The 24,569-nt window shown below is 41.4% G+C and overlaps 1 pseudogene; it reads right to left on the bottom strand.

Annotated features, from left to right (window-relative positions):
• LOC127419359 (sodium/hydrogen exchanger 8-like) overlaps positions 1 to 24,569 on the bottom strand; it is a 51,391-nt pseudogene that overhangs the window by 13,526 nt on the left and 13,296 nt on the right.

Below are 24,569 nucleotides of genomic sequence, written 5' to 3'. Positions count from 1 at the left end.
GCGAAGTTGCTGCCGCAAACTGGCTGCTCCTGCACTTCATAGAAGTGCATCTACAGCAATGGAAACACAGCAGCGCTACCACAGGAGCTCCTTCACTATGCCCCCAAATACTCAATCCACTGCTGCCGCAGTGCTTTAAACTCTGCTCCCACACAAGGCCAACTTTACTCTACTGCTGCAGCAGCTTTTATATCATATTTCCCCGAAGCCTTTTTTTTTCCTTTGCTTCTCAGCAGCTGCAGCTAGCATTACAGGAGATAGCGGTCACCACCTCCTCTTCTCAAAGCACCATATTTCCTTATCTATGGGTAGTCTATTGAGTGAGGCTACCCCCGCAAACAAGCCCCTTTCCTCTTGTTCTCATTCTTCCCGTTCGACTGCTTGCTGGGTTTACCCATTCGAATGCCGTGAGCGCGCTTTCTCTATGTAGCAGTCTCCCGTTCGAATCGCAGTGTGAGCCCTTCTTTTGAACACAGCGTGAGCCTTCTCCCAGTTCGATTGCTTGCTGGGCTTACCCGTTCGAATGCCGCGAGCACTCTCTCTCTATGGAGCAGTCTCCCGTTTGAATCGCAGTGTGAGCCCTCCCTTTCGAACGCAGCGCAAACCAACTCTCGTTCTCATTCTCCCCAGTCGACTGCATGCTGGGCTTACCCGTTCGAATGCCGCGAGCACTCTCTCTCTATGGAGCAGTCTCCCATTTGAATCGCAGTGTGAGCCCTCCCTTTCGAACGCAGCGCAAACCAACTCTCGTTCTCATTCTCCCCAGTCGACTGCTTGCTGGGCTTACTCGTTCGAATGCCGTGAGCACTCTCTCTCTCTATAGAGCAGTCTTCCATTCTAATCGCAGTGTGAGCCCTCCCTTTCGAACACAGCATGAGCCAACTCTCATTTTCACCTTCACTGTTCGCATACCATGAGCCCACCCACTTCTACAATGAGTGGTGGTCTCTCGTTCGAATCGCAGCGTAGCCCTCTCGACCAGCAATCGTAGAAGAATGCACCTTCAAACAAATGCTTAAAGCACTCCCTCTGTACAAATTTTTTTGGGGGAAAAACAATTCAGAAGCATCCGCCAAGCCAATTTACCTAATAGAATTGTTGCTGTCTTGCTGTCCTAAATACTTCCTGCCATAGTCATTGTACTGTTCTTTCATCCTAACGCCTTTTTGGGGGTAATCAGGACTCAAGTCGAGTCTCGAGCTCCGAGCCCTCCAGTATACGGACAGCAAGCCAAATACATTTACTGCTTCAACACAAGATTACATTAACATACGAACTACTGAAGCGGATGAGAGGCACGGTTCCGCCCCCCCAGCAGCAGAATGGTGAACAGTACAATGACTATGGTGGTGGTGCCGATAAGCTGCCGCTTCTCGATGGACTCCAGACCCAGATGAAGATTGCACCACGTAAACCTGAACACACCAGCGTCAAGAGACATGTTAAGACAAGAATATCGAATATAGACAAGACCACATGTCTGAAACATTGACTGAATGTCAGATAGCATTTGAGATACAAATAATGCCCAGGTTAATGAACACAAATACAATTTAATCACAAAAGAACTACTAGTTCTGGCTGACACCCAAATTTAAAATCTTACCTTACATACATACTGTGGACTAATTGCTTAATATTAGTCTCATTTTACAGACAATCCCTCAAATAAAAACTAAAATAAAAAAGATTCAAATTATTCATAAATAATATTTAGTACAGTGCATCCGGAAAGTATTCACAGCGCTTCACTTTTTCCACATTTTGTTATGCTACAGCCTTACTCCAAAATGGATTAAATTCATTATTTTCCTCAAAATTCTAGAAACAATACCCCATAATGACAACGTGAAAGGAGTTTGTTTGAAATCTTTGCAAATTTATTAAAAATAAAAAATGAAAAAAATCACATGTACATAAGTATTCACAGCCTTTGCCAAAACACTCAAAATTGAGCTCAGGTGCATCCTGTTTCCACTGTTCATCCTTGAGATGTTTCTACAACTTGATTGGTGTCCACCTGTGGTAAATTCAGTTGATTGGACATGATTTGGAAAGGCACACACCTGTCTATATAAGGTCCCACAGTTAACAGTGCATGTCAGAGCACAAACCAAGCCATGAAGTCCAAGGAATTGTCTGTAGACCTCCGAGACAAGATTGTATCGAGGCACAGATCTGGGGAAGGGTACAGAACAATTTCTGCAGCATTGAAGGTCCCAATGAGCACAGTGGCCTCCATCATCTGTAAATGGAAGAAGTTTTGAACCACCAGGACTCTTCCTAGTGCTGGCCGCCTGGCCAAACTGAGCGATCGGGGGAGAAGGGCCTTAGTCAGGGAGGTGACCAAGAACCCAATGGTCACTCTGACAGAGCTCCAGCATTTCTCTGTGGAGAGAGGAGAACCTTCCAGAAGAACAACCATCTCTGCAGCACTCCACCAATCAGGCCTGTATGGTAGAGTGGCCAGACGGAAGCCATTCCTCAGTAAAAGGCACATGACAGCCCGCCTGGAGTTTGCCAAAAGGCACCTGAAGGACTCTCAGACCATGAGAAACAAAGATTGAACTCTTTGGCCTGAATGGCAAGCGTCATGTCTGGAAGAAACCAGGCACCGCTCATCACCTGGCCAATACCATCCCTACAGTGAAGCATGGTGGTGTCAGCATCATGTGGTGGGGATGTTTTTCAGTGGCAGGAACTGGGAGATTAGTCAGGATCAAGGGAAAGATGAATGCAGCAATGTACAGAGACATCCTTGATGAAAACCTGCTCCAGAGCGCTCTGGACCTCAGACTGGGGCGAAGGTTCATCTTCCAACAGGACAATGACCCTAAGCACACAGCCAAGATAACAAAGGAGTGGCTCCGGGACAACTCTGTGAATGTCCTTGAGTGGCCCAGCCTGAGCCCAGATCTGAACCCGATTAAACGTCTCTGGAGAGATCTGAAAATGGCTGTGCACCGATGCTCCCCATCCAACCTGATGGAGCTTGAGAGGTCCTGCAAAGAAGAATGGGAGAAACTACCCAAAAATAGGTGTGCCAAGCTTGTAGCATCATACTCAAAAAGACTTGAGGCTGTAATTGGTGCCAAAGATGCTTCAACAAAGTATTGAGCAAAGGACGTGAATACTTATGTACAAGTGATTTTTTTCGTTTTTTTTATTTTTCATAAATTTGCAAAGATTTCAAACAAACTCCTTTCACATTGTCATTATGGGGTATTGTTTGTAGAATTTTGAGGAAAATAATGAATTTAATCCATTTTGGAATAAGGCTGTAACATAACAAAATGTGGAAAAAGTGAAGCGCTGTGAATACTTTCCAGATGCACTGTATATTATAGTATATGTTTACAATCTTATGATGAAATTAAATATTGTATATATACTGTATATTATCCTGTCTTTGAAATCTTGTGACTCAGGATTTGTTTGCTTTATGTCCCTGCTAAAAGTGTTAGTTCATTCCACTACTGTAGATGGCATCAAGCACTAGGATTTTTTTCTCTATCATCTTCTATCACAATATACAAATCTGAAAAGCAGATGGCGCTCTAATGGACATTCAGTCTATAGAATATCTCAGCCTCTGAGTGGACTAGAAGCTCATTCTAGGTTTCATTGGAAAGATGAGATCCTCATCTTTGCAACGATGTATAATAATAATTTGGGGATGATTTGTTTATTATGCTTTTTATTTTATGGGGTGGCCATAAATGATCATGATGTGGCAATACTAAACTTGACTAAAAAATAATAACTCACTTTAAACCCTTTATCCCGTGCTAAATGTTCACATGTATAGCATATTAAATTTGACTCATGAACATTGTCAGTGATGTCTTCTTACCACTAATTTTGATTAGATATGGGGTGAGCAGGAAAGAGAGAGGAAAGATATTCACAGCGTGACCAAGAAGAACCAGAACCTCAGACGAGAATACACTTTGTCAGAAGCTGTGTGTGCATTCAAACTCTGATAAAATGAGGTAAGATGAGTCTCTATATAATTAATTCTTGAAAAAGACTGGTATAATTATATAATGTATATTGACATTTTATTGTTCGTTGACAAAGTAGTAACATTTATTACCAGCTAGAAATAATATATTGACACACATTTTCGAAAAAAAAAAAAACTTCAGTTTCCTTTCTGTATTTCACGAAGACAGTGCGTAATTTAAATTAGAGTTATTTTGATGAAAAAATCAAACCAAATTTCAGAAACTTCCCCAGCTGAAATATTTTATTTTGTTAATGCTTTTTTGGGGGCAGAAAAGATAATGAAGAGCCACTGATATCTCTGGGATTGAATCATAAAACTACTGAACCTTAAAAAAGATACAAAAAGGAAAGTTTGTTCTAAACAAGAATCTACAATGATATTACGATATCTTTAATACTTCTGCAGTTATAGGCAAACCATCTTTTGAAAAACAACACAATTGTTGTTTTTGTTTTTTTTTGGACTCGCACCATTGGCAAAAAAGGAGACTAAAATCTTCTGAAGATTTTTAGTAACAGACCTATCTTCTGTTTATCTGTGGGGAAAAAAAATAAACCATGTTGCTGTCACCTAATAGATGAAAATTGTTAATTTTGACCCCCCTCTGCAAAATAATATTTCCCCTTCTGTCACTCACTTGACGTTGTGTCGATGTAGTGACACTAGGGTCACCCTTCGGAGCCCCAAACACCTCAGATCTTTGAGAAAGGCCAATGAGAATTGGCGAGTGGAATTTGCATGCCACTCCCCCAGACATACGGGTATAAAAGGAGCTGGCTCGCAATCACTCATTCAGATTTTTTCTTCGGAGCCAAGCGGTTGTGTGTCAGCAAGCTGTCTTCCACTACCGGTCCATTCACCTCCCAAGAAGCGTTTGCTGTTGGATATACGTCGCATTCCAGCAGCTTTTCTCTCCTTCTGCATAGATCTGTGCAGATTACGCCCCTGGGCACTTCGACAGCGCTAAGATAGTTTATATTCCTGCAAAGCGTATATTTTCTCTATTAGAGCAAACACATTGACGTGAACGTCTCTTTCAAGGTGCCTTTCCGTCTTTGTGTGATTCCTGGATGTGGTCGCTTTTTCTCTGCTTCCGACAGCCACGGGCGCTGCCTCAAGTGTCTGGGTCGTAATCACACCGAGGCAGCGTTCGTGGATGGTTCATGTTCTTATTGCGAAAATATGACCATGGCAACGTTGCGGTTTTCCTTCTTCCGGGGGAAAGCCACTCTAGATTTGGGGGCTTCAATGGGTGTGGCTTCACCGGGTAAATCCCCACGGACCTCCCATTACCCAGCACGAGGTCGTGGAGGGCAACTTTTTCTGCCCGAAATCGACCTCTCAGCTCATCCGCTCTCACTACCATTGATGGCGGGGTGGCCCAGGGGTATACGGAGGTCCCTCAAGTGGATAAGGTGGTTGCAGTGCACCTGTGCCCACAAAGCACAGCTACATGGCGGGATCGCACGGCACACCCTTCCAAGGCCTGTATGACGACGTCGTCTCTGACGACCAAAGCCTACAGCGCCGCTGGTCAGGCTGCCTCTGCCCTGCATGCCATGGCCCTCCTGCAAGTATACCAGGCCAAGGCACTAAAGGAACTGCACGTGGGTAGTCCTGATCCCGATGTGATGCAGGAGCTGTTCTCTATACTCAACTACCTTGACAATTGGCTGATTCTAGATCACTCACTAAAGTTGCTGTGCGCACACAGGGACCTCGTGCTCAGGCACCTCAGCCGGCTAGGGCTTCGAGTCAACTGGGAAAAGAGAAAGCTCTCCCCGGTTCAGAGCAACTCTTTTCTCAGCATGGAGTTAGACTCAGTCGGTGCTGAACTGCCTGAAGTCGTTCAAACAGAGAACAGCGGTTCCACTGAAACACTTTCAGAGGCTCCTGGGGCATATGGCATCCTCGGCACCGGTCACGCCACTAGGATTGATGCATATGAGACGGCTTCTGCACTGGCTTCAGACTTGAGTTCCGAGATGGACATGGCGCCACGGCACACATTGCTTGGCCATCACACCGATCTGCCACCACTTATTCAGCCCTTGGACAGACCTTGCATTTCTATGGGCAGGAGTTCCCCTACAGCAAGTGCCCAGGCACATCATCATTACGACAAATGCCTCCAAGCGAGGCTGGGGCACCGTGTGCAATGGGCACGCAGCCACTGGCTCCTGGACAGCACCGTGACTGTGTTGGCATATCAACTGCCTCGAGTTGCTGGCAGTATTGCTCACCCCGAGGAGGCTTTTGCCATTGATTTGCAAGCATGTGTTGGTCCAACACAGCGACAGGAGCGTATATAAATCACCAAGGCAGCTAACTCTCATGTCGCATGTCGCAACTCGCCCACCGTCTCCTACTATGGAGTCAACGGCGACTGAGGTCGTTGTGGGCCACTCACATCCCAGGCAACCTCAATGCCACAGCGGACGCACTGTCATGGCAGGTGACGCTCAGGGGAGAGTGGAGACTCCACCCCCAGGTGGTCCAGCTGATTTGGAGTCGGTTCGGCTCTGCAGGAGATGCTGGAGGAACGGCTGTCCCCTTCCACCTTGAAGGTGTATGTGGCCGCCATAGTGGCACACCACGATACAGTGGACAGTAAGTCCTTAGGGAAGCACGACCTGATCATCAGGTTCCTGAGGGGCACACGGAGGCTGAATCCTCCTAGGCCACACCTGTTCCCCTCATGGGATCTCTCCATGGTCCTCCTGGGCCTTCGCAGAGCCCCCTTTGAACCGCTAGAGTCAGTCGAGTTGAAAGCCCTCTCCTTGAAGACGGCCCTCTTGATTGCGCTCACCTCCATCAAGAGGGTCGAGGACCTGCAAGCATTATCTGTCAGCAATACCTGCCTGGAGTTCGGTCCGAGTCACTCTCATGTAATCCTGAGACCCCGGCTGGGCTATGTGCCCAAGGTTCCCACAACCCCCTTCAGGGATCAGGTGGTGAACCTGCAAGCGCTGCCCCAGGAGGAGGCAGACCTAGCCCTGTCGTTGCTGTGTCTGGTGCGTACTTTGCCGGACAGTGGAAAGGGAACGTTGTCTCCAAACAGAGGCTTGCCCACTGGTTCGTGGATGCCATCGCTATGGCATACCAGGCCCAGGCCGTGCCTGCCCCTTCGGGAATATGAGCACACTCCACAAGGAGTCTGGCATCCTCGTGGGCACTGTCCCATGGCACCTCTCTAGCAGACATCTGCATGGCAGCAGGCTGGGTGACATCCAATACCTTCACGAGATTTTACAATCTCCGGGTTGAGCTGGTTTCGTTCCATGTCAGGTATGAACAGGTAAGTTCGGGAATACAGACAGCTGGCTGGGTGTATCGCTTGTGTATAGTACCTTTCCCCTCCAAAGAGGCAAAGATGTGCACTTCATTTCCATTGCGAGTTCACAAACCCATGAACCCTGGATGTCCTTCCTCCCTAGCCCTGTGGCTCGCGAATTCAGCGGAGGAATTCACAGCCGGAACCAGTACGTGTGCTAATATGCCCTTACTGAGGTATGTGCTCCACAGGTGCTGGTTACTCCGGTAACCCCTGTGATGTATTTTCCACAGTACGGTCTCCCTGTTGGCAGACCTGCGTCTCCCTTCGACAGAGCCCTCTCTGTCCCAGTCGCCATGTTTGTAGAGCTCCTCCCCTTTCAGGCAGGACCTACCACCGCACCTCTTCCATGTGCGGCTCTGAGCCCACATGACGTGCTTGCCACATGTTACCTCCCCTCCGGACAGGATATGTCTCCACAGGGTCTTTTCCCCCTGAAAGAATATCATAGGAAAAGAACACCTTCCGTTATGACGGCACATATATTGAGTGTTAAAATGGCTCCAGCCGAATAACTGAATAGTCTGTGGAGAGAAAACATACAGAGGAAAGCGCGGCCTGCTCCCATACTAGATACATGGGAAAAAGGGATGTGGGGAACTATACGACGTTTTTTGGGGCGTTGGGGGAGGCTACGTGCAGACCGGTGCACCTGCTACTACGCACGCAGCAGCTTGCTTGCACCTACACCGGTAGTCCACGTAACACGGTTCAGCTAGTTGTGGCATTTCGTATAGGGAACCCTAGTGTCACTACATCGACACAACATCGAGTTAGTGACAGAAGGGGAACGTCTCGGTTACTGTCATAACCTTCGTTCCCTGATGGAAGGAATGAGACGTTGTGTCCCCCCTGCCACAATGCTGTACTACTGTACTGAAATGGCCAGGACCCTGTCTCAGCTCCTCAGCACAAAACCTGAATGAGTGGTTGCGCGCCAGCTCCTTTTATACCCATATGTCTGGGGGAGGCAAATTCCACTCGCCAATTCTCATTGGCCTTTTCTCAAAGATCTGAAGTGTTTAGTGCTCCCAAGAGTGACTCCTAGTGTCACTACATCGACAAAATGTCTCGTTCCCTCCATCAGGGAACGGAGGTTATGACAGTAACCGAGACAATTACTCAGTAAATATTGATAAATTTTGGCTTCCATCATCATTTGTGTATTTCTTTCACTAGGAAAAAATAAATATCAAAAACAACATTTTGAGCTGGGGACAACTGGTTGAGTTGCGTTTTTCCATACGTTCCATTATGGTGATATGTTCTACTTCAAATGAACTCTGCCCAAAACCATATGTAAAACAAAGAAAACTGAGATTAATCGTTTTACATGTCAGTCAGATTGCTCTTCCTCTCTAAGTGGGCAATTCTTGACCAGAATAAGCTGCAATATGGACCAGACTTTATGACGATAGTCCAAAGTGTGGCTAAACCAGATCTGCAGTCTGACTGGTCAGTAGTGCTCTGTGGCCAGAGACACACAACAAGCACTAGATATCATACAATAATGCCACTTACTATACATCAGATGACAAAAGACAGCTCAAACTTATGAGGAAAACTGAAGATGGACAGAACCAGGAAAGCAAACACACAATGCATCAAAAGTAATGCTGAATATTCAGATGTGTTATGTTAACACCAGGCATTTGTGAATGTTGTGAATGTATAGACCGCACATGATGGCGACAGTTCGAAGCGTCTGCTGCATGAGGATTTGATTGACTGGAGATAAGTTATGATGAGTGTAATGAGACATGACAATATCCGAGAACAGAATCGCCATGATACCTACTACACAAACAAACAGAATTTAAAAATACCCCTTTTTACAATAAAATGCCACGCAAAAACAAATTTACATTTTTTTTATCAGTAAAACTGGTCACACGTTGAAACTCATCAGGATAAGTTTGATGAGAGTTTGATGCATCAATTGAATTATATATATTTTTTGTAACACTTTATAATACTCATATGTAACTTTCATTCTCAGTGTTAAAGGAATATTCCGGGTTCAATACAAGTTAAACTTAACAGCATTTGTGGCATAATGTTGATTACTACAAAAATAATTTCAACTCGTCCCTTAAAAATCTGGGTTACAGAGAGACACTTACAATGGATGTCGATGGGACCAATCTGTAAACGTTTTAAACAACTTTACAGCTAAAAAAAATACAGAGGTTTTAACCAAATAACTAATGTATGTGCATTTATACAATTATAAGCTTTACATTTCTGCCTTTAAACCCTCTAAAAATTGGTCCCATTCACTTCCATTGTAATTGCCTCACTGTAACCTCCATCTTTTTTTTTAAAGGTGCAGTATGTAAGATTCAGAAACCCTTGTTATTAATGACAACTGTGGCCGTTAAGTGAACTGCATCCAGCTACTGTTGCTCGTGCTCGCGCTCGTGCATAGGGACGCTAGTGAGCATCCAAAACAATGACGTAACGTACAAAGAGACTGAACGTGATTCACCGGCATCATGATGACAGATAAGGTAGCATAATTAAAATTACACAGTTATGATTGTTTTACTACAAACTTTGAGACTGTATATTATATTTGACTCTCCAGTGCTGGAACAGTGCTAAAACAAAGTGTGGATATAGGTCTGGCTACGTGAGACTGTAGTTTGAAGTAATCACTTTTCTTTGCATGATACATTGACTGCATTTATACGATAGCCAATGTCGGCGTTAGCTAGCTAGCCAGCTTTATCAATAGCTGTTAGCAAAATTTGGTGGATGATGACAGTAGCTGTTTATAAAATAGACTGTACGTTATAAATATGTTGACACAGTTCAGTATTGATGTGATTCCATCACAACTGTCATTTTGATATATTGATGCACTATTGTTTTATAATAATAGAATGTATATATTTTCTGTATTACCAAATTACGTTACACTAATGAATGGAGCTTTTTGCATTATCATGAACATTGGCTAGCATTCTTTTTATGTGTTATTACCTTGCTGAATAATTACAGATTAACATTATTTATGAGAGTTACTGTGCAGGCAAGATCAAGTTAGCTAAAATTACACAGATCAATCCTTATGGCACTATATTTCACATGTTTTGCAGTTATGTAAGCTTACTAGTCCAATAAGAAGAATGCTAATTCAGGGTCAGTTTTGATCCCCAAAACCGAACGAAGGTCCCTCCAGGAATCAAATGCCCTGCCGATGTTCACTCAAGTTTTCGCTTGACCACGATCACGTTCCCGCTTAGCCAGACAGGATTCAGTAGATAAATGTTGTTGTTTTTTTTGGCAAGGAGTCGGTGTTGTGCTGGCAGCCGGACGTTTGCTGGATTCCATCTCTTAGATAACATTACCAGTTTGTTGATGCTGTTGAATAGCAGAAGAGAAGCTATTACTGTCTGAGGCAAGGCTCTCGGGAGCACGCATAAACGTCACATCCTTTGGATTTTCCCGCCAAAAGCGACCCGCTCCCTTTGCATGAAAATCAGTCTACAGGCTTTAATAGGCAACCTAGGAAGTCCGGGAAGGGCTAATTTTTTAAGTTGCATTACAAGCAAAAATAGGGTGACTATTACATGAAAATTGTTACATACTGCACCTTTAAAGAAAAGGAGGAACGAGTATAAAATTATTTTTTGAGATAATCAACATTATGCCACAAATGCTTTTGATTGAGCTTAACTAGGAATATTTCTATAATAGTATTGCATGATTTTAAGTCTAGTAGATCATAAGTTAATTAGATTCATACAGTTAAATGAAATGTACATGAACATTACATGATGTTTGTTAAAGACTTAAAGTTGTGTTGCATTTGTTTCCCACACACATGCAGAAGGATACAATACCAGAGATGAGCCCAGTGAGCGTGCCCAGTGCAGCCGAGCCAGAGAATATCTTGAGGAAGTAGCCGAGCGCCTGAGAATCTCCCAGCCTGAGACATCAGAGCCAGCAAACCCCTCCGCTGTACTGAAACATCAACAACACATACATGATCCACTGACCACTGTCTGATAACTACACAAACAAATACAACAGATGAATCTGTTCTTCTCAAATTTCTAAATGAGAGCTTAAAGAGAGAGTTCACCCAAAAATGAAAATTCTCTCATCATTTACTCACCCTCATGCCATCCCAGATGTGTTTGACTTTCTTTCTTCTGCTGAACACTAATGAAGATTTTTAGAAGAATATTTCAGCTCTGTAGGTCCATATAATTCAAGTGAATGGCAGCCAGATCTTTAAAGGCCCAAAATCCACATAAGGGCAGCATAAAAGTAATCCAGACTAATCTGGTGGTTAAATCCATATCTTCTGAAGTAATATATGAGAGGTGTGGGTGAAAAACAGTTCAATATTTAAGAATATTAAGTTAAATATTCCTTTTTCCTTCAATTTCAGTTTCTCCTTCTGTTTTTGATGATTCACATTATTTGTGCATATCGCCCTCTAGTGGCCTGTTTCTCACCCACACCTATCATAATTGTGTCTGAAGATATGCATTTAACCACTGGAGACTTTTATGCTCCCTTTATGTGGATTTTGGAGCTTCAAAATTTTGGCACCCAATCACTTGCATTGTGAGGACCTTTCAGAGCTGAAATATTCTTCAAAAATCTTCATCTGTGTTCTGCAGAAGAAAGAAGGTCATACACATCTGGGATGCCAGGAGGGTAAATCATGAGAGAATTTTCATTTTTGGGTGAGCTATCCATTTAATTACATCATGTACAGTGCCCTCCTTAAGTAGTTAGACAGTGAGACACTTTTCATAATTTTGGCTCTGTTCGCCACCACAATGGATTTGAAATGAAGCAATTAATATGTGATTGAGGTGCAGGCTGTCAGCTTTAATTTAAAGGTACTTATTTCCAAGTTGTGTGAATGGTTTAGAAATTACAGCATTTTTTTTATCCATACACCCCCCATTTTCAGGAGCTCAAAAGTAATTGGATAATGGACTGAGAAGCTGTTTCATGGCCAGGTGTGGGCTGTTTCCAGGTTATTTCATTAAAATTAAGCAGTTAAAAGATTTGGAGCTGATTTTAAATATGGAATTTGGATTTGAAAGCTGTTGCTATGAACTCTCATTGTGAGGTCCAAAGAGCTGCCCATGCAACTAAAGCAATAACAAAACAAATCCATCAGAGAGATAGCCGAAACCTTAGGAGTGGCCAAACCAACAATTTGGTACATTCTTAAAAAGTAGGAACACAATGGTGAGCTCAGCAACACCTACAGGCCTGATGATATTAATGATATCTTGATGATACAGTATGACTGCTGACAGAAGCAGCAGGATGAATTCTGAAGTGTTGAGGGCTATACTATCTGCTCAGATTCAGCCAAATGCTGCAAAACTGAGAAGACGGCGCTTCCCAGTGACCAAAACATACTGTGAAAGCAACCAAAGAGCTTTTTAAGGCAAATAAGTGGAATATTTTTCAATGGCAAGTGTCAGTCACTTGACCTCTACCCAAATTAACAAGCTTTTCACTTGCTGAAGACAAAAATAGAAGCAGAAAGACCCACAAACAAGCAGCAATTTAAAACAATTTAAGCTGCAGTAAAGGCCTGGCAAAGCATCACTATGGCGGAAACCCAGAATTTGGTGATGTCCATAGGTTCCAGACTTAAGACAGTCGTTCACTGCAAAGGATTTTCTAAGAATGATCATTTTATTTAGGATTATGTTAGTTTGTCCAATACCTTTTGAGCCCCTGAAAACAGGGGGTCTGTTTATAAAACGTGCAGTACCTTCAAATGAAAGCTGACAGTATATACTTTAATCACGTCTTGATTGATTATCATTTCAAATCCATTGTGGTGGCGAACAGAGCCAAAATTTTGTGTTTCACTGTCCAAATACTTATGGAGGGCACTGTACATTTAGAAAATGGTTGCATGCTACTGGTCTAATAAAATAACAATTAAAATAAACTGTTGCTGAAAATATTATCTGTAATGGCAAAAAAAAAAAAAAAACAGTTTACAAAAAAAATGCAAGGTAGAAGCACTTTCACAATTCAGACTTATACTTTTGAACTCCTAGTAAAATAAAAAGATGTTTGGTTAAATTATTAATTGATTTATTTGCATGGTCCCTTGCTTATTTACATCATCACAACTATGTATTATTGGGTAAAACATAATTACTTATTTTTCCTAACCCCAATAGAAAGTTTCAGTACATCTTTGAGTGTCAGCAGGGGGCAGTACATTCACATGCGACACACTACACACAACATTTATTCATTTAACTGATGCTTTTACCTACAGCAACACATGTAGTGATACAATGCTAAAACAATACTAGCAAGAAAACAAAATTTCAAAAAGTGTGAAAATATATTTTTTTATTGTATTTTATAGTACTTTCCACCACACAATCCTTTTAAACACATAAAATATATCATAAAATATATTATGTATTTAAATGGAAGAAACATCCATATGTGATTATGAATAGGTTAAGTGCTAAGTGTAGAGTTCTTGAGAATTTTGATGGGTAGAATTTGTAAGATCATAGGGGACATTACTGAAGCTATAAAGATTCAGTAACAAGAAAAGACAAGATGAGAGGGAAGAAAAATAAGACGAGATGACAAGAGACAAGATGAGACAAGTTGAGGAGAGGAGAGACAAGCCCAAAAAAGAAAAAAGGGAAGAGAACTGAAGAGAGGAGACCAAATGAGATGAGACAAGGGATGGGACGAGGCAAGAAGAGAAGAGACCACAAGACAAAAGACATGAAAAGACACAACAAGCGCATAGAAGATGTACGATAATCAAGATACTCCAGGAGAAGAGAGAGAGAAATGAGACAAGATGAGATAAGAGATGATATGAGACTAGAAAACAAAACAGGACAAAGAGACGAGACAACAGATTAAATGAGAAGATGAAGTAGATGAAGAAAAATGAGAAGAAAAGACAAGAGAGAAGAGGAGATGAGATGACGAGGAAAGAGACAAGATGAGGTAAGTTGAGGAGATGAGAGACAAGACAAAAAGAGAAAAGGGAAAAGAACAGACGAGACGAGACGAGACAAAGGATGACACAAGACAAGAGATGGAACAAGACAAGAGACAATGCAACATGAGATGAGACAAGACAAAAAATAAGAAAAGAGAAGACAAATGCATAGAAGATAGATGACAATCAAGACAAGCCAGGAGAACAAAAAAAGAGAGAGAAGAGAGACAAGCCCAAAAGAGTAAAGAAGAGGAGAGAACAGAACAGAAGGACAGGACAGGAGAGGAAAGGAGAGATGAGACAAGAGAAGAAAAAAGAAGGTGACAGAACAGGAGATGAGACGAGATGAGATGAGAGACGATAAGAGAGAAGAAACAACGTGATGAAGAGACAGATGGAGAAAAAACACTGCGAAGACACACCAAGCGATTGCATATACAAGAGTGAAAAGCATTAGGAAGGCCTACAGTACAGCACACTATCTCACTCTTTGTGTTTGACTTGTTTGTCACATGATCTTAAACTGTGTAAGCCATTCCTTTTATGCAATTAATATTTGTGTATTTGTTGTTATGTCAGATTTAATATATTGGATAAAATATTCAAATCTATTAAAAATTTAAAATGCAAATAATATTTTTTGTTATTATGATTATAATTGGTTATTAGTTATTTTTTTTCACAATGGAATTAACATAAGGATAGGAACACAAACTTCTTAAATGAAAAACTAATTATTAAAAATATTCCAGGTGTTTCTCATAATTTTTTTTTGTTCTTTCATTGAATGTTTAAAACAAAACGTGTTTTCTTGAATAAATTGTTGTAAATGGTAATCAATTTATATGTTTTACAGTGTCCTAAATATCACTTTCCATCCTATTAGTTATTCAGTAGTTCGTATGTTAATGTAATCTTGTGTTGAAGCAGTAAACGTATTTGGCTTGCTGACCATATACTGGAGGGCTCGGAGCTCGAGACTCGACTCGAGTCCTGATTACCCCCCTAGACTTTACTTATTTAGATAATGAATCTAGAGAATAGGTGGAGATGGGGTGGAGGTGGGATGTCAGGAAAGTTGTCACAGGAAGCAGGTAAGCAGCGGCTTATATACTCCTGCTTGTGGGCTGTGATTTGTCAGATTAAAATTAACATGCTCCTCCCGAACCTCTGTTAATTAACTCCATTTCAGTAGTTCGTATGTTAATGTAATCTTATGTTGAAGCAGTAAACGTATTTGGCTTGCTGTCCGTATACTGGAGGGCTCGGAGCTCGTGACTCAACTCGAGTCCCGATTACCCCCAAAAAGGCGTTAAGATGAAAGAACAGTACCATGACTATGGCAGGAAGTATTTAGGACAGCAAGCCAGTAATAATTCTATTTGATAAATTGGCTTGGCGGATGCATCTGAATTGTTTCCCCCCCAAACATTTTGCTTTAAGCATTTGTTTGAAGGTGTGTAGGATTGCTGGTCGAGAGGGCTACGCTGCAATTCAAACGAGAGACCACCACTCATCGTAGAAGTGGGTGGGCTCACGGTATACGAACAGGGAAGGTGAAAATGAGAGTTGGCTCGTGCTGTGTTCGAAAGGGAGGGCTCACACTGCAATTCAAACGAGAGACTGCTCTGTAGAGAGAGAGCGTTCACGGCATTCGAATGGGTAAGCCCAGCAAGCAGTCGAACAGGGAGAGTGAGCAGTAGTTGGTCGTGCTGCATTCGAAAGGGAGGGCTCACACTGTGATTCGAATGGGAGACTACTCTATAAAGAGAGAGCGCTCACGGCATTCGAATGGGTAAGCCCAGCAAGCAGTCGAACGGGGAGAAGGCTCACGCTGTGTTCGAAAGGGAGGGCTCACACTGCGATTAGAACGGGAAACTGCTCTATAAAGAGAGAGCGCTCATGGCATTCGAGCGGGTAAGCCCAGCAAGCAGTTGAACGGGGAGAAGGCTCACGCTGTGTTCGAAAGGGAGGGCTCATACTGCGATTCAAATGGGAGACAGCTCTATAAAGAGAGAGCGCTCACGGCATTCGAATGGGTAAGCCCAGCAAGCAATCAAACGGGAAAAATGAGAACGAGAGTTGGTTTGCACTACGTTCAAAAGGGAGGGCTTACACTGCGATTCGAATGGGAGACTGCTCTATAGAGAGAGAGTGCTCACGGCATTCGAATGGGTAAGCCCAGCAAGCCGGGAAAAGCTAAAAGGCTCTTAAGATTACTGCACCACCACTGCACTCGAACAGGAGAACTCATACTGCGTTTCAGATGGGAGAGCCCACCCTGTGAGTCGAACAGGAGAGCCTGCATTGTGGTCGAACGGGAGGACCCACACTGCGATTCGAAAGGGAGAGCCTGCGACCAATGCGCTGAGGCTCACACTGCATTCGAACGGGAGAGCCCACACTGCAATTCGATGGGAAAGCCTGCATAGTGTTTGAACGAGTGGGCCCACACTGCAGTCGAATGGTGGGTGGCGCAGAGTAAAGAACCTTGCTGAATAGCGGTTTGTGATGGGTATATGTTTATGAGCTGTGGCCCTCGTGTTTTAATAAGAGGAAACATAAGAGGAAACAGGCAACATGATTTTGGTGTTGTGGGAGATTTAGTGGCAAGGCCTGAAAGTTTCCGCAGTTGCGGCACCTGGAAAAACGCATTTGCGCTGCTTTGCGGTGTGGTGGAAGTTTGTCGCATGGTCCGAAGGACACCGCAGTTGCGGCACCTGTACAGCATGTTTGCGCTGCTTTGCGGTGTGGTGGGAGTTTTTTGCCTGGTCCGAAGGACACCGCAGTTGCGGCACCTGTACAGCATATTTGTGCTGCTTTGTGGTATCGTGGGGGTTTGTTGCATGACCCAAAAGACCCCGCAGTTGTGGCACGTGGACAGCACATTTGTGCTGCTTAGGGATATTTTGAACCTAAGGCAGAAGCACCGCAGTTGTGCTTTCTTAACTAAAATGGTTGCAATCTTTAGCTCCTCGATAGGTAATGGTGAAGTCTTGGAAAGACACCTAGAAGGAGAAAGTGAGAGGTAAACCTGCGTACAGTCCAGTGACAGGAATTTAAATTTAAATTTAAATTTAAATACCTGCTGGAAGTAATATTGGTGACACCCTGCAGAAGGCGCAATTTCAGGCGTTGCTGTAGAAAAGACAAAATAATCATAATTAGGTGAAACTTCAGAAAAAATGTGCTAGGGAATACAGTACATCTTCATAAACAATGTGAAAAAATAACATAAAATGATCTGAGAAATAAGAGCTTTGGCTCTGTACTGCATACAGATATGCATGGACTTGCAATCATCATTGAAGGATTCACTTTAGGCCATTCGCTCCTAGGAGTATGACTGCCCCCTGCTGTACAATATATGTCAATATATGTCAATAATGCTGAGAGGAAGCGAGACACTTTGCAGAATGATTATGAATGAGTTGGAACGCGGCACATGATCCGCCTCTTGCGGAGTCAAATTCGGCTGGTTTCTGTTCAGACAGAGGCCGTGTATATCTGCAGTGTGCTGTTGAATGGTCAGAGCCAGTGCTGCGCGGCATCGAGCTTGCGTTAAAATGTCTGCGTTGGTTGAAAAGAATTTGTCATTTGATTATCAGTCGATTGAAGGGAGTTCTGTGTTGCATGATGCCCCTGTGTTCAGAATGAAATAAATCACGCTCCGAAGGGCTCTTTGGAGGGAGAAACAACTGTGATATTCACGTTATAAGATGAGGAACAATTGCTGAATAGAACACGCCCCCTAAACAAGCTGTGGCGTGGTAATGAGGCTGACAGGTATCACCTGTGTGGCAGAACCTGATTAAAAATGCTGGGGTTGAAATGGTGGTCGGATTGAATAGTTAATCTTCGTTTCTTTCGCTTTCAAATAAAATTGAATTCTAATGGCATGAAGCCGGAATGGCACCCGTTCACGGAGGCAGCTGGCACTGCTTTCTGGGTGGAAAGTTTAGATAAGAGAACATGAGCAGTTGTAGAGTACTGTTTCACATTTTTAAAGTGCAGGAGCAGCCAGTTTGCGGCAGCAACTTCACGCTGTAAACTGCTTCGTCGAATGGAGCATAGAAAGACAGACAGGGTAAAAAAATAAATAAATAAATAAATAAATAAACATGTTTATATATATATATATATATATATATATATATATAAACACATAATGTGGTAGCCGTCAATATTGCTAAAAAACAAAGAGCTGCTGTGGCAGCTTCTGTTGAATAACGAGACTGTTTGGATGGAAGAGCTGTTCTGGTGGGGCCGAATGCTTTGCAGGGAAGTTGCATCCGATGATCCGTCTGCCTGGGTAGGTTTGTGGGAAATGGGCAGGGCCAAATGCTGGAAAGACTCTCATGTCAGGAGAGTTGGCACAGGAAGCAGGTAAGCAGCGGCTTATATACTCCTGCTCATGGGCTGTGATTTGTCAGATTAAAATTAACACGCTCCTCCCGAACCTCTGTTAATTAACTCAAATTTTAATTAAATTTTTTGTAATATCCAGTTACTTAATGACATCATCCTCCAGGAAGTGACATCATTTTTGGTGGAAAACAACAGCACAAACAATTGCTAAATTTAGCTTTATATTTCCATTCTGTTCATTTTCTTGCTGTAGTGTAAATGCTCAAGGTGTAATTAATAGTTTAAGTGCCTTTTTAGAGAGTCTGCTATACCATTTTATAAGAATAATAGTAAAATAACAACACAAGCATATTCATATTTTAACAGTTACAAGGTTCAAAAGCAAGGCATTACAAGAATGACCTGTGTGTTGTTGAGATGAAACCAGTAATACCATCTGTAACTGCCCAGTGGACTAGATTATGTTATAATCATTAATTATTCATATTCACAACAGTTAAACAGTCAACGCTGGTTAATTTGAGCTGTGACAGACTGTTCATGAGAGATAATGTACACATATGAGCTGGTTATAAAGATAGAAAAGCTCATGTTATATATGGATCTGATCTAGCTGCGCTCAGCAAATTCAGGATTGGCCCGTCCGACCTGATCTAAATCCACAGCCATAATCTCCCATCATTCACTCCTGTAAGAGCTGCAGAGACATGTGTCATCCGTTCAGTTATTGCCCTGGCTGGATTTCCTGTAACTCCTCTAATGAGGAAAGAGTTTGGGATTTTACTGTAAATGTCAAGTATGTTCAGTTGTGTGTTAAAGTTCAGTTCTTGCATTATGTAGACAGATCTAATGGCTAATTTAAGAACAGGGCTTTTAAATTATTTATGAGGAAAGACCTCCACAACAGAGACACATGACTTTGCCGAAAGGACAGTTAAGACTCTTTTAAGGTCATATTCTACACTTTTAGCATTTTTTACCCTCAAGTCCATTTATAATGTTAGACTGTAAGAAATGTTTGTAATATTAACAATAAAAATTATCATATATTTAACAAGACAATACATGTAATTTTATGGTAAAATATTGTGACTTTTTATGTAAAAAGTATGATTTTACAGTATCATTAATAGTAAAAATGTATATTATGTTTATCAAGACAATACACTTTTTACGGTAAACTATTGTTAAATTTACAGTAAAAAAAAAAAAAAATGGGGATCCCAGAATTCACTGCGTGACCCATCATATTTCATTATATTTTACTTGAATAGTTATGTTTCTTCTTATTTTTTTATATCAGCTATGTACTTTGGGTGTTCTGTGTTTATATGTTTATTGCATTTGTAACCCTGATAGAGTTTGATTATTACTCCAGGAAGGGCCTCTCTTAATGAACTTTAAGTCATCATGTGCCCTTCTCGTTTCACTATGATGATTAACAGAACATTTTAAAGTAAGAGGCAGACTTTTATAGTTCCAGAAGGTTAGTATATCAAGTTTATTTCTTTTTAATTATATAAAAGGTAGTGAACCGTAAAATATACAGGCATCGAATTTACATCTCGTAAAGTCTGAAACATGGTCACCGTCATTTTTATGTCATTTAGTTTTACACAACAACTTTTCTCCCCTTTCTGACCTTTACAATTAATCAGACTGATTTTGCAACTGTATCTTAAAGACTTCTTTATGTAAATGACATCTGTTATGACTGGCTGACCTACAGATAGTATTTTAATTTATAGATCGTGTTTTTAAAGTGTGCAACAGATAAAATAAAGAAAACAGGTAATCAAAGCCTCTATGATTAAACAACTTAAAGAGATAGTTCACCCAAAAATGTAAATTCTCTCATCATTTACTCACTCTCATGTCACCCCAGATGTGTATGACTTTCTTTCTTCAGCAGAACACAAATGAAGATTTTTCGAATAATTTTTCAGCTCTTTGGGTCCACACAATGCAAGTGACCAGATTCTGGTGACCAGAACTTTGAAGCTCCAAAAAGCACATAAAATCAGCATAAAAGTATTCCATAATACTCTAGTGGTTTAATCCATGTCTTCAGAAGTAATATGATAGGTGTGGGTGAGAAACAGATAAATATTTAAGTCATTTTTGGGTGAACTATCCCTTTAATAAGCAAATTCCAACACTGACGTCCAGATACTGTATGTTTGGCTACGAAGTGTATTTAAGCATGTTAAAAAGCTGTTTTCTTATTTTTTTCTCACATAACTCCTGCAGGCTGTGAGAGCAGAAGATGAACAGAAGGGACAGACTCCAGGCCATTAGACCAGCAGCAGCTCGGCCGTAAACTAGAAAAGAAAAGAGCTGCCGACACACTTACATGAAGCCTACTGAGATACAGTGTGTGTGTATGATACACAAATCTTGTCACACTGAAACTGGTGTTCAGCTTGTGTATTCACTGACTTGAGAACCGAATGATGGCATAACTGACAATGTTACTCATAACCTGCCCACAAACAAACCCAGTGCCTCATGGCCTTTGTTTATGTGATTCAATCTTGTTCCAAACTTGTATGACTTTCTTCCGTGAAACACAAAAGGAGAAATTTTGAAGAGTATCCTGACTGCCCTTTTCCTTTTAATGAAAGTGAATGAGGACTGGGGCTATCAATTTCCAAAATGACAAAAAAGCACCATAAAAGTATTTTGTGAAGCCATACATTAGCTTTTTGTGAAGAACGGACTGAGATTTAAGTCAATTTTCAATTATAAACCAATTCAAAGATTCAATGGATGTGAAGATTTTCAGTGAATAACATCTTAAATTTCTCACACAAAGCTATCGTATGATATTAGAAGACTTGGAATACAGCACATGAGTTGTATGCTCTACTTTTATGGTGCTTCTTTTTGTCATTTTGGAGCATGACACAACCAACACTTCTCAACACTTTTAAGCTCCAAAAACCACTTTAAGTCAGCATAAAAGTAATTCATGGTTTAATCCATGTCTTCAGAAGTGATATGATAGGTGTGGGTGAGAAACAGACTAATATTTAAGTCTTTTTCACTATAAATCTTGAAATCTGCAGTCGCGGTCATGATTTGATTACGCTCGATTACACTTCCTCACGCTTGACGCAACAGAGCACTGTGCACACATCAGGAGACATGGTTTTAACCACTGGAGTTGTATGGATTACTTTTATTCTGCCTTTATGTGCTTTTTGGAGCTTGGAAGTTTTGGACCCCATTGTAAGGACATATTCACCTCACTTCACCGCAGAAGAAAAAAGTCATATAAATCTGAGATGGCATAAGGGTGAGTAAATGATGAGAGAATGGTCATTTTTAGGGTAACTATTCCTTTAAAGATTGTAAGGAATACAGAGAGAGACAGTTGAAATGATTCAGTGTGGAGTACATTGTCAGCACAATGGAGACGGCGTCGTTCAGGATGCTCTCCCCGAACACCAACATATTCAGCACCGGATCCACATTCAGAGTGTTAAAGATGGCAACAGTGGTGACTGGATCCACAGCCAAGATCAGAGAGACAAACACAAAACTAACGAGAGAAAAAACCATGAGAGATCAGTGCAAGACATGAACGTACATGTTAAAGCTTCTCAGACATCATACATAATAATGTGAGGTATTCAAACACCTCACATTATTATGTCCGTCACTGTCATCTTGTAAATAACATCAGCCTTTTCAAGAGACACATTGACACATAACCCTTACAAAATTATACTGCAGTAAAACTTAAAAAGATTTTAAAGTTGTGCATACCCGTCAAACTAGACAAACCACTTCCTGAATCCATAAGGTTTAGACTACAGTTTTTTAAGGTCTTGGGAATGTTTCCATGAGAAAAGGTGTGGATGTCTCAAATTAGATATTCCTTGCCTCATGTAGCCAGATCTTTGAGTAAACGGTATAATCCCTGCCCCATTACATTTTATTCAGGCCAAGAACCACCCACTAAAGGTGCAGTCACATTTATCTTTGCATGGCAAATTCCACAGGCAAAGAAGGCATGGGCGGACATTGAGCACGTGTGAAACCTGCAAAAAAACTAATTGTCAATTAGTCTCTTTTTAATGCTGCACTTTATACTCTGAGAAAGTGAAGTTAAAAAGAAATAGTCGCCAAAATGATCCTTGTCCAATGTGAAAATTTAGTGTAGCTCTGTAGCACCACCCACACAGAGGTCATCGTCAAACCACCGGAAGTCCATCACGTGTAATTCACAAAGAATTCCCATTAACAATTTCGCTGTGCGAAAGTACATGTGATTGCGCCTTTAGACCGAAATAGACTGTCTGATTGAAATGTCAAGTGATCAATCGCAGTTTTTTTGTTTGCAGTTTAGGGTCAGATTTATCTGAAATAGATTATACCAAAATAATAGACCATAGGAATATAATTTGTTTAAAAAATAGCGCAGTGGTCTACACGTACAATTTTTCAGGAAAATAGAGGTCGACCGATTTATTGTTTTAGCTGATTAATCGGCGACAATGGTTGCTTTTGGAACCTTTTTTTGTAAACAGGAATAATCAAATGACAATAGTTCACCGATATTTAAGACTCATTTTTTAAGACTTAACAAAACGGTGCAGAAGTGTGAGTTGGGCCAATGTGCAATATACTGTACTGTATATACCAAAAAAAGATGATCCTTGTACTGAAATTGTACTTATTTAAAAAAAGGAAAAAAAGTGTAGAATATTTTTGTTGTTGTTTCTACATCCTTTATAATACAGTGATTTAGGGCGTTTACAGACCTGTAGCTTGCTTGATTTGTTCCGAAACAGGGGCTAAAATAGTTCAAATGTTTTCTTCATTTGAAAGATTAAACTCATACATCTGTATACCAGATAAAAGGATATACTATGTGTCAATGGGTACAAATATTTGAGTATTGTTTATGTCACGGTTATGCAAAACTTAACCGCTTGGATGGATCTGAGTTGTAAGATTTCCGCTATGGTTATTTTTATCCGTCATTAGTTGCTTTCGCATTATTTCTGCATTGAAAAGTACCTATTCTCACAGTCACAGAGCTCTCTCTCTCCCCCTCTCACACCCGCACACAAACACACACACTTGCAAACACACATATACACACAAAAAGAGTGAAGCCACATTTCAGTAAAAAAGTTGCAGACACCATGCTACCTGTGTCTGTTCTGCCGCTATACAAAGAGAGAAGTGATCGTGCTAAAATGACCTCCAGAATTATTAAATAACTCACATTTTAATCGTGCAACTATATCTAATATATTTGCCAAAAGGCTATATACACATTTTGATGATGAATTTCAGTGACGAGCTGACATGCAGATTTCTCCTCCACAGATCCATCGGGTTTGTTCGTGGTTTTTATAGGGATATTGTTTGTCTCACCACAATCAAATGACTCCAGAATTCGTTTGCAATCGGTCTGAGACCACCTTGTCCAATGTTTTAGTGCAGATCCGAGTGTGATTGCTGTGTTCATTTATGCCTATACGAACCGAACCAAGGGAGAAAATGCACCAGGTTTTGAAACAAATACTCCAAACGAGCCAGGTGTGCGAATCATGGAGTAACTTTACATTGTGAAAGTGTGTGATTGTGTATTTGTCCTCTTGAGGCTTTCAGTGAGTAAAGAAATTACGTTAATTAAAAACAAACTGTTGTGGCTCCGCTTTCTGGTGTCATTTCAGTGAAAGAAAAAAACGCTTGTTGACAGAATCACTATGAATGTCAATCAGTGTTTGTGATGATAGGCAGCTGAGTGTGATGAAAACATTTAGATCAGCTTGATGTCAGTTCTTCAGTAAAAGAAGAAGATAACTGGTCACTTGAGGAGAACACAAGAGCCCGCCCTGGCGACTGAATGATTTTTTCAAGCA

The sequence above is a fragment of the Myxocyprinus asiaticus genome, chromosome 28, assembly GCF_019703515.2.
Source record: "Myxocyprinus asiaticus isolate MX2 ecotype Aquarium Trade chromosome 28, UBuf_Myxa_2, whole genome shotgun sequence".
Lineage (NCBI taxonomy): Eukaryota > Metazoa > Chordata > Actinopteri > Cypriniformes > Catostomidae > Myxocyprinus > Myxocyprinus asiaticus.
This window is presented reverse-complemented; position numbering and strand designations above follow the sequence as displayed.